Source organism: Neofelis nebulosa, chromosome X, assembly GCF_028018385.1.
Source record: "Neofelis nebulosa isolate mNeoNeb1 chromosome X, mNeoNeb1.pri, whole genome shotgun sequence".
Classification (NCBI taxonomy): domain Eukaryota; kingdom Metazoa; phylum Chordata; class Mammalia; order Carnivora; family Felidae; genus Neofelis; species Neofelis nebulosa.
Genome location: NC_080800.1, coordinates 86613533 through 86625358, shown reverse-complemented (window position 1 = coordinate 86625358; position 11826 = coordinate 86613533).

Here is an 11826-nt window from a genome sequence, read left to right as displayed (position 1 = left end):
AGTAATATAGAAGAACAAAATACTTAGGAATAAATTAACAATCCAATGTCCATCAACTGATGGATAAATAAAATGCAGTATATTTGTATATTTGTAATGTGGGATATTATTCAGCCATGAAAAGAAGGAAGTACTGATAAATGCTACAACATGTATGAGCTATGGAAATACTATGCTAAATGAAAGAATCTAGTCATGAAATGTCATGTATTGTGTGTTTCAATTTATATGAAATATACTGAAAAACAAATTACTGGAGACAGAAAACATATTAATGGTTGCATGGGTCTGAGCCTGGGGTTGGGAATGTGAATTGCCTGCAAATGGGCACAGAGTATTTTTCGAGGTATCAGAAATGTTCTAAACTTGAATAGAATGTATAGATTGTGATGATGATTTCATAACTATTTAACTTTAATATAAAGTCATTGAATTGTATATTTAAAACAGGTTTATGTTGTATTAATTATACCTCAATAAATATATTAAAATGATCTCTACTAATAGTGTTTTGTATACTGTTGTTTTATGAAGTAATCTATGAGTCAATTGGAGATTTGGTGGAAGGAAAATTTCATTTTCCCGTATTACTCACTCTCCTTCCTCATTAGAGCCATCTCAATATTCAGATTCTAACACATTGTTTTTTTTAATGTTTATTTTTGAGAGAGAGAGAAAGACAGAGAGAGAGATAATGAGCAGTGGAAGGGCAGAGAAAGAGGGGAACAGAAAATCCAAGGCAGGTTATACGTTGACAAGAGAGAGCCTGATGGAGGGCTCAGACCCATGAACTGTGATATCACAGCCTGAGCCGAAGTGGGACGCTTAACCAACTGAGCCAACCAGGCATCCCTAACATATTCTGTTTTATCTCATTCATTTAGTTTTAGAATTGTGAGTCAAGTGTGAGCCACTTAGCTGCGTTACAAGGCTATGATTTTGACGGTAAATTTAAGGTACTATAAATAATATCTTAATCTTGTGTACCAGATAATCTGGAGCTCTTGAGTGTTTGTACTGGATCTGGGGATTATTTGAGATCCTTTTCAGCACAAGCACCTGTTATTTCATGTTCTAAGGTAGCCCTGAACAGATATTGAAACAGGTTTGGTTTGTCTGATGGGAAAGCTAGAATGATTATCTTTTTTGTCCACTTTAACCCATTGTGTTGATTTTTTTTTTTTTACTAAAATGGTCATTATTTGAGATTGGCTTTATAGCTTCTCTTATTTTATTCATTTATTGTATTTGATTCCGAGAATGAAGTTGTATGTCTCACTTTCCGCAGAAAGCTAATGTCAAGCTGATTGCTCTACTAATATTCTTGTTAAATGACAACTTTGAAAGGTTATTTAATAGCTGGAGGTATAAATAGATTTAGGAATATTTGGAGACAGGAAAGGTGGCATACCTACATCCATAACAGCCCTGTTGGGGAGTTACCACTACTGTGACTGTATGTATGTATGTTGTATATCTGTCTATGTTTGGGAAGGTGATATATTTTATTGAAGAAGCTATGTCTGAGAACTCTATTACGTGGGGTAAATTGTTATCTCCTTGTCAGTGAGGCTGGAAGTAGCTGAGTCACCAGTTATTCATTTACTTCCCTTGTTTCTGTGTCCTAAAATAGCCTGACAACTGTATAGGGAAAGCCTAGCTATTTCCCTATACAGTTGTCAGCTATTTGTTGATGGACATAGAAAAAAATTTGGAAAATTAGAAAGAATAAAGTTTTCCAGTCTTTTAAGAAAACTGATGTTAATTTCATGCATTTATAAATTTTTGTAGTATTTTTAAATTTTAACATTATGTATTAAAGATTCCCCTGCTAAAATGGATATTACTTATTAGGAAAAAATTAGAATTTAGTGAAGTCCTAAAATCTCTTTAAATTTTTCTATGTTGACTACCTAGTTAATTATCAAAATTTCCTTTTAGTTATAGAAGGCAATTCTAATATTTATGTCATATCAGTAAGGTGCCAGATTAGCCAAAATACTTTTATTACACAGTACCAGTAGGAACTTTCCTTTTGTTGTAATAAGAAAATTATCCTTTATATTTATTTTTTGGAAATTTCAAGGACCTTGAAATTTTAACAGGCTACGTCATAAAAGAAGCTGCAAGGTAACAGCTTGAAATTTCAGTGGGGAAGTTTGAAATAAAAATGAAAAATAAATCAGTTTCCCCATGGGTGTTGGTGTTCATGAGGGATATTTTAAGAAACATGCCCTTATTTAGAGAGAACCCTATATCTAGGGTTTCTTTTCCTTTGGGTATATGTTAACTAACCACCTGGGGAGGTATTATCAGAATATAGATTCCAAATTAATACTTTTGTAAGTCACGCCTGTTTGTTGAATACTGGAAAATTATTTTTTGTTCAGTGATTTTGTTTTCAGCCTAAAAGAAATGGTGAAAAACAAATCATTATTTCTGTTAATATTAAATTGTTGGGAATTAAAAACTCTTCATTTGTACATTTTATTTCTTGATGATCCTTAGAAAAGTTTAGTTTGTTTGGCGTATATTTAGAAAGATTGGGGCACCTGGGTAGCTCAGGCAATTGAGTATCCGACTCTAGATTTCAGCTCAGGTCACGATCTCATGGTTTGTGAGATCGAGCCCCACATTGAGTTATGCACTGACTGCGTGGAGCCTGCTTGGGATTCTCTCTTTCTGTCCCTCCCCCACTCTGTCAGTCTGTCTATCTCAAAATAAATAAATAAACTTAAAAACAGAAAGAATAATTATTTGTTCTTTGTGTCAATTTTATTGTGGATAGGAAAGTGTTGTTCAGACAATGCACATTTCAAAGTGCCTGTCTTCTAGGCTGGTACTTGGCAGGGTCCTGAGGGGATAACCTCTGACCCTTTGGAATATTCTACCTGGCAAGTTTACTTTTGTATGTATGAGTTTTGGGGCCACGCTGTACCTATTTGAACAGTTAAAATTTCTTCTAACAATGTGATTTATTCTGAATGCCTATTTTTTGCTCTGGAGGATGGACTGGAATCTGAGTCAGTCCATACCTATGTGACTGACCTCCAGTAAAAGCCTCTAAGGCTCAATTGAACTTCCTGGGTTGGCACACATTATTTCTGGTAGAGTTATGTGTGTTTCTATGTGGTTTCCCTGAGAAGGGACTCTTGGAAGCTTGCACCTGGTTTCTCCTGTACTTTTCTCCATGTGCATTTTCCCTTTGATGATTTTAATCTGTTTTCTTTCACTGAAGTAAACTATAACCATGAGTACAAGGGCTTTCTGAATTATTTTTTTTATTGAAATATAATTAACATAGACTGTTATATTAGCTTCAAGTATACAATATAATGATTCAACACTTCTATGCTTTTTTGAGTTCTTTGAATCTTTCTAGCAAGTCATGAAGCTTGAGGGTGGTCTTGATGATGCCCAGCAGAGTTGGCATCAGAAGTGGGATTCACCAGAATGACCCTGACTCACTGAAATATGGTAGTCTCATTGTTTAGGAAAATGAAGGATATGGGGGTGATGAATGACAGATCTTTGATATGTGTGGGGCTACTGCATTACCCATTGTATGAGATAGCAGCTGTGCTTTAGTCAGACCTTGAATACATAAAAAAATCCAAAACAATGAGAAACAAGCTAACTACCAACCCCCTTAGTTTTTCTAATCTATAAGAGATAAAATGAAATAAAGAAAGTTTTGGAGTGGATCCTAACACTGCACTGAATTCAGATTTTAGTTATTGTGAGCTATAACTATCAGCCTTAGAGCTGCTGCCAAAGGGAAAAATTGTTTTCAAACAAAAGATAACATCTCTATGATGTATAGTCACCAAGAAGGTATTCCATATGTCAGTGGGAAGCAAATCCCCAAAACTACTAAAACCAGTGCGTATAGTGTTAAAGAATTGTTTCCTTTTGTGGATCAATATCCGCAGCTTCCTGAAGATTCTTGAATAAAAATTGGTTGTGGTCATTACTAAACTAGGAGTCTCTTTAGTGTTGAATGCTGCAGAATAAAGGAATAGGTTTGATTTGAAGTAAGACCTACTGCATACCGTTGAACAGATGGCTGTATATAATTTAAACAAGCAGCAGTTTCTTCCTGAGGGGAGAGCTAGCCTTGTGGACTGGATAAAAGCTACTATAATTTGTTTGCCCTGAGAAGGGGAATGCTTTTTCCTCTCCCTTAAAAGTCAATGGGAACTCTAAGATGAAGCAGCTGATCTGCTGTATCCGCAATATGCTGGATGGACTTTACAATGATCAGGATGTTTATCTACTTAATGTGCCTCCCACCTAGGTCATGATAAATGCTGTGATTTAAGGACGCTCTTTTCATTGCCACCCAATGTAACCTTGTTGTTGCAAAATCAAGCAATGGTCCAAGGAGCTGTATCCGATTCATTATCTCAGTTTACATTTATGGGTCTCACGGATGCTAAGAAAATTAGAGTTATTAACAAGAGAATAGGGAAATAAAAAATCGATAGTCAAGGGACTCACTCCAGCAAAGTAGAACTCTTTAAATAGTTGTTAAGGAAGGGGATGAATTAAGTAGCACTGATGGGATCAACACTGTGATAATGGGAGAATATGAAGATACCATTGTTATTGGGAGGTAAGATCAATGTTTGGATGAAAATTGAATGAACAGACTTTATATAAAGTGTTTGCATTTCCTTTTCTTGCATGTATTATTGATAAGGATATATGTTTACTGAGGAGCACTTTCTCTATGTAGTATTGTAAAACAGAAGGCATGTAAGTTCACCCTTTGGTCAGTATTAATTGGATATGCTAAATGAGAACCTACAGAATTTCCTAAGCTCACAGAGGTTGTTAATTTGAAATTGTATAGGATACATGGTAGAAAAAAACAGACTACAACTTTAATTAATGACATATTAGAAGTTAAAATGCTGCAACCAACAAATTCTCTATACAACAGCCCTGTGTAGCCAATGAACAGGCAGATGGCACATAGAGACTAATAGTAGATTATCAAGGCTTGAATAATGTATAACTTCATATAGCATCATCAGTCCAAAAAAGTGAAAAAAATGCAAGTTAAATAAGGTGACAATTTGGTGATTGATCTTGAAAATGCTTACAAAATACAAATCATGGAAACAAGTCAACTGCAATTTTTCTTTATGTGAGGGGGACCTCCGTTTGTTTTTACTGTATTGTCACAGTATTATTTAAATTCACTAGCTTACTGTGATAATTTGGCTAAGAGGGATTTAGTCTTGATACAAATGTTGAGTGCAATACCACACTGCATTGAGGATGTCATGATACAGGAACTGAAGAATAAGATACAGCTTACCTAATGCAGTAGTGACACACTAAAAAAGGCTGACTGATAAATCCAACAAAGACCCAAGGGCCTTTACAAATGGTGAAATTCTTAGGAATAACATGGGCACAAGCCACTAAGACATTTTATAGGTAACTAAAAATAAAGTGCTGTCATTGCCTACCCCTGGAAATAAGCAAGAAGCACAGCACTTGGTAAGTGTTTTATCTTGTTTTGTTTTTAATTTTGGAGGATGCATATTCCACTTCTGGGAATATTGCCAGTTCCAATACATAAAACTATCTGTAAGAAGGGCACCTGAACAACAACAGGCTATTTCTGAAATGCAAAAAGCAGTAGCTTAGTCAATGACTTTAAGCCTTTATGATACTCAGATATGATTTTGGAAGTATCTGCAACTTGCACTTGTGCTGACTGGAGCTTATGGCAAAGTGCATGAATGCTGCTCAGCAGTGACCACAGGAATTTTGGACTAGAAAGTTTACAGACAGGGAAGTGCACAGCATACTGACAGATAATTATTGATTTGCTATTAGGTATTTATTGAAACCTCACTTGTGACTGGAGGACATAAAATAATCTTGAAATTATTACATACAATGTCTTGGGTAATATCTGATAAAAAAGCAGTGCCCTGAAGGAACTAGCTAGTGGAAAAATAGGAGAACATACTCATCATGTTTATGACTATGGAGGTTCTTTTCCCTTATGCCAACTTTGAAATCACCTAAGGAACTTCCAGACCCTATTGTCACATGGGTGGAGCTCTATGTGCAGCTCTCAACTGATGAAAAAATACCTGCTTGGTTTATAGATGTCAGTTACAAGGTTGATTGGAAGCATCCTGGTGCTTTATTACCTGCTGATGGAAGAACCCTGATTGAAGTAGGTAAGAATACATCAGCTCAATGGGCTGTTGAACTGCATGTTCTTTTTCTTGCAGTGGTGAAAATATTGGAAAAAATAAAAATTTAAAAGTCTGGGTTTGTTCTTACACATAATTAGGATAGGTGGGTTTTGGAGGTGGCCAGTGGCCTGGCCATATAATCATGTAGATGGGCAATGGAAAATTGGACTCATAAAGAATTCCTGCATGTGTCAAAGCCCTATGAAAATTACTATGAAAACTTAAGAAGCACATTGAAGGACTTCCTTCCCAAATCAGAAGATAATTTGAATCAGCAAGTGGACGTCCTGGTGTGCTTGTTTGTGGTGGCAACTTGGCTCATAAAATGAGTGCATGTGGGGTAGCTGCAGTAATGCAGAGATGGTCTGATCATCAGTATATTCCACTTACACCTTCTGAGGCACAAAATTCCATAAAAAAAATTTTGTCTTCCAGCCAGAGAGACAAGAACTACAGATGGATATGTGACAGATTCCCTAGGAGAGAAAGTCTACACACATAGTTGGCATATAATCTACATCAGACCACTACCAGTAGCCTTACGAAGTATACATAAGTCTTGAGGGGAATAGATATTTATGGTGGACTAGGTTTGCATACACAGTGGTAGATGCAAATTCTAAAAACTCTATAAAGGATTGGAACAGAAAATACTGTACCAGTTGAAACCATCAACTTACACTTCTTCAGACCAAGGGTCATATGTTACAGTCCATAGGTTCCAATAATGGTTAAAAAGATATTATATCAAGTGGACATATCATATTACATATCATCCTAAGAGTAGTGATTTGGTAATTAGAATGGTAAATTAAAACACTAGTTGCCTAAAATTAGTGGAGATAAAGACATGAAAGTTGACACATTTTCATGAATGTGAACTCACATTCAACATGAAAAGGGGACAAAGGAGAATTCCCATTTGGTAGATTCTTGTTTTTCTGGGTGATTTGGTATAAAAGGAGGTAGAGGAAGATGCTGGTACAACTATACAATGCTTCCCCAAATCATCCCAACTTTCCTTTTTCCTACCTGATTTAGTGGTCCTAGAATAAGGGCTACAGGTGCCGAATGCAGATAATGATGCCTAAGCAAGAACTATATCTTTAAAACTTTATGCCAGTATTCTTTTTAAAATTTTTTTTAATGTTTATTTATTTTTGAGAGAGAGAGAGAGAGAGAGAGAGAGAGAGAGAGAGAGAGAGAATCTAAAGCAGGCTCCAGGCTCCAAGCTGTCAACACAGAGTCCGACGCGGGGCTCAAACACACAAACCGCGAGATCATGACCCCAGCCAAAGTTGGACGCTCAACTGCCTGAGCCACCCAGGTGCCCCAGTATGCCAGTATTCTTAAAAGTTCTGATGGGATGAACTGCATCTTCACTTCATCTGGCAAAATTGGGGTTGACAGTGAATGCAGCTGTATTGCCTAGTGGTCAAGAAAGCCTACTAGTTCTAAACTTATGTGACTCTATCCTATATGGATGAGAATGGACTGGGTTTCTCCTTACACAGAAAATGTTGAAACTATTTAGGGTAGGCAATTGTTAGACTGGTATTGGTGCTAATGATATGGACCAACACAATGTCTCAACCTAGCATACTTTCCAAATATGGAAAAGTTTAGGTTAAAAGAAAAACAAAGAAAAGGAGCAATAGCACTTGAGGTTAAGGGAATTACTAACTGGGTTATGGAATAGGAAACTCCAATATTACAATGGTGTCCTGAGAGAGGCTCAGAGCAAGAAAAATATATTGTTTCTTAGCACAATTATACCCTAAAGCTCAAAAAAGTGAAGTCACATGTTTTCCAAAAACAGCCCTGCTTTTTGAATCTGATTAGATTGAATGGAAATCTGAGTGGCATTGCTCTGAGACATATTGGTCATACAATATGATGAAATGGGTCCTATAGTTAATGACTGAGTGGAACTCTAGTGATGTGCCAATATCTTTTGGCTCTTGTTTTTCAGGTTACATTTACTAAAAATGATATCATTTGGGAAAGAATTTCCCAGAACTACTGCATACTGGGCTATTGGTTTGTGGAGTATATAGCTCCTGGAAGACTAATTACTGTGCAACTATAAACCTTGGTAATAAATAATTAGAAAGATCCCTGGTTATAATGGATGAAATGTAGCAGGACCATTCCCAACACTGGTTTCTCCAACTGTTGGGCATATTCATGGTGATACTATTGCTGCATCTGTTATGTAAATGCTATACCAAATATAGATGCACAGAACAGAGTGATAATTTTGCTATAAGAGGGCCTATGACAAGGGTCAGGGGAGCTGACTGGGCAGGAAAGAATTAACTCAGCTGGCCTGGTCTTCTCAAACACTGCATATTCTAAAGAAAGGACTGTCTTCATAACTGGCCTTAGACTAACTTCTGGGAAATAATCTCTGTATACAAGAGTATTCTACCTGATAAGTTTGTTTTTGTATGCCAGATAACTTTAGCATTTATGGTGAAGGCTTGTTTTGGTTTGAGAATGTGAAGATAAGCACAGGTACAAGCAGATGAGGTTCATCACATTGTGTGACTACCCCAAAATCTTTAGACAGCAAGGCTCAAATGAGCATCCTTGGTTAGCAATATTTCACATGTGTTGTCACAACTGTTTCTGGGTGGGGATGTAAGCATGTCCCTGTGGAAATCCACTGGAAAAGGACACCTGGAACCTTGAACCTGTTTTGTCCTGGGATTTGTTCAATATACCCTTTTCTTTTGCATACTTTCTATTTGACCTGAATATTCCCTATAATAAACTGTCACTGTGGGAATAGCAGCTTTTTAAATTTTCTCGTATCCTTAGATTAAGTGATTAAGCATAAGCAAGAAACATGTTGTGTATCTAAACATACACTACATAGTTAAAAATTTAGGTCAATATAAATTGAGATATTTGGTTATTTGTGAAAATACCAAAACTGGGAATTTGGAGATAGTTTAACATAGGTAGGTGATGTTGAGTTTCTTGTAATAATGGTGAAATATAACAACCAGGAGAAAGAAAGAGGGAGTGAGAAACAGAGTATGAGAGAGAGTGGAGGGAGAGGAGAAAGGTGCCAAGGAAGTGGAGGGAGGGAAGGAGGAAGAGAGGAGAAATAAAAATGAGAGAAAGAAAGGGAGAACTGAGAGAGTGAGATTTCTATGGGTATGGAAAATGAAATGACATTACTAGAAATTTATATACAAACTTGGTAGTAAAGGGTATATTGAGAAAGGGACACTGGGAGTTGTGCCAGTTCATTTAGATATTTTTAATGTAAGGGATCTTCTTGTTTATATTAAGCATATATCATTTTTATCAGAAAAAAACTAATTTTGAGAGTATGTGGAAAATATATCATCAGTATGATACAAACTTTCTAAGTAACATACAAGTATGAGCAACGAAATATGTCAAAATCTGGTGTAGAACTAAAAAATAGACTTTTGGATGTAGAAATAGAAAGACATAGAGAAGAGAGACTTAAATATTGGCAGTAATATTTTTACCTCTTTATTATATATTTTTGGCATTTTCTTCTTTAAAATTTTTTTTAACATTTATTTATTATTGAGAGACAGAGCATGAGCATGGGAGGGGCAGAGAGAGGAGGAGACACAGAATCGGAAGCAGGCTCCAGGCTCTGAGCTGTTAGCACAGTGCCGGATGCGGGGCTTGAGCTCACAAGCCACGAGATCATGACCTGAGCCTACGTCGGATGCTTAGCAGACTAAGCCACCCAGGTGCCCCTATTTTTGGCATCTTCAATGAGCTTTCCTATGGTGATGAATACTAAAGAGAGATACCCCCCCCTTCTTTGGTGGTTGATTAATCTTCGTTCCAATTTAGGCACTCCCACCTGTGGGATCTCAGGAAATAGCAACTCTTCCCTGCAGCCCCCAGGTGCCTGTTTCCTCAGGCTTTGGATAATCTTATTTTGACATTCTTCTGGTTTACCAATTTGAAGAGGTGAAATATGGAATGCTATTGCATTTGCATTTTATTATTATTATTATTATCTTTCTAGGCTGCAATACTTCATCATCTTGCTTACCACTACTTGAATAACTGAACATCACTTTGGCAACCAGTTCTCTAAAAGAATATTTATGTCTTTTTCCACTACCATTTAAAAAATCAATATGGCTTCCCTTTACCTAAAAAACAAGTCCCTAAATTAAAACTATTTTAAGTCAGCTTGGATGCATTCTAGTAAAATATTGTTGATGATGCAGTTAGCAATTCATTCTATCAACAATGTTTTGAAAGAGATGCATAGTTTCTTCAGTACTTATTGGTTACTTTCTTATATGAAATATGTTTTAAGAAGTAGATGGTGGGTAGGAGATTGAAATCTCTGAGTTCAGTATTCTTTAAAGTGTGCATAAATGCTGTGGTAAGGACTCTGACAGCTCTATCCTTTATCACCTACCTCCCATTTGGATCTTACCCTTGAGAATGCCACAGAGAGCTAGGAGATCAAGGGGAGAGAGAAACAGGTTGCACTTCCTTTCTGATTCTTATTCTTTTCAATGTCACCCCATAGAAGACCCTTCACTCAGCTGTGCCATGTGGTTTCAGTAGGGGCAGTAAGAATTAGTTTGCATATTTCTTCTAGATGCAGGTACATTGAACATCATAACCCCTTGGAAAGTTCAGGAGCATTGCCTGGTTTGTGACCTCTTTCCTCCTTGCATCTGAGTCTCAGCTCTCAGGAAGCCTCCTCTAGATCTTGATGCTCAGCACCAATAGAGTAGCTCACCCTCTTTAGCAATAAGTTCTCAGGTTTGTGGGGTCATTTCTCTAATCCCCTTAAAAAGTCACAATTATCTGGGCACCTCCCTTTACTCAAAAGTCTGGGTCCCAGTAATTAAGGACCTGTCTTCTTTTTTGTATTCTCAGAAACCTCATATCTTCCATTAGTTTGCCCTGCTCTGGGAGTGGGAATTCCTTCCTGTTTCTCCTATCTCTGTATAACATTAATCTTTTTTGTCTATTTAGATATCACCAGTCTTGTGAACTAATTCCCTCTATTAAATTCACACTCTTACAAATATGCAGTGTCTAAACAGAAAAGTGATCTCAGCCTGCCTGATTGTGTTTCTGTCTGGAATCCTTCTTTGGTTTTCATGACTACTTCTTGGAACTCCTGCTTGAATATTTCCCATAATTTTGGGGGGAAATTCCCCATTGTTTCTCTTCAAATATTGCTTCTTTCCTAATATGTCTCATTATTCTAGGAATCCGGCTACATATCTCTTTGAAATCACATTTGTCTCATAAATCTTGTATATACATTTTTGCATTTTTCTCTCGTTTCATCTGTACTTTCTAATCTTAACTAACATACATTTCATTATTTCCTCCTGCACTGTATCTAATCTGTTATACAGTGAATTCTTGATTTTATCAATTTGCAGGGAGATTGGGCTTCCAGATTTTTCTGTTTGATTTGTTAAAATATCTTTGCAGTCCTTTCAGACAAATTTTAATAAGAACATAAATTTAGATCAATAGGAAATAGCTTTACAAATGCTTTCTAAAGCCTTCCCTTGATTTTTAATTTTTCTGTCATCATTTTAGCTTTACTTGCATTATTTCT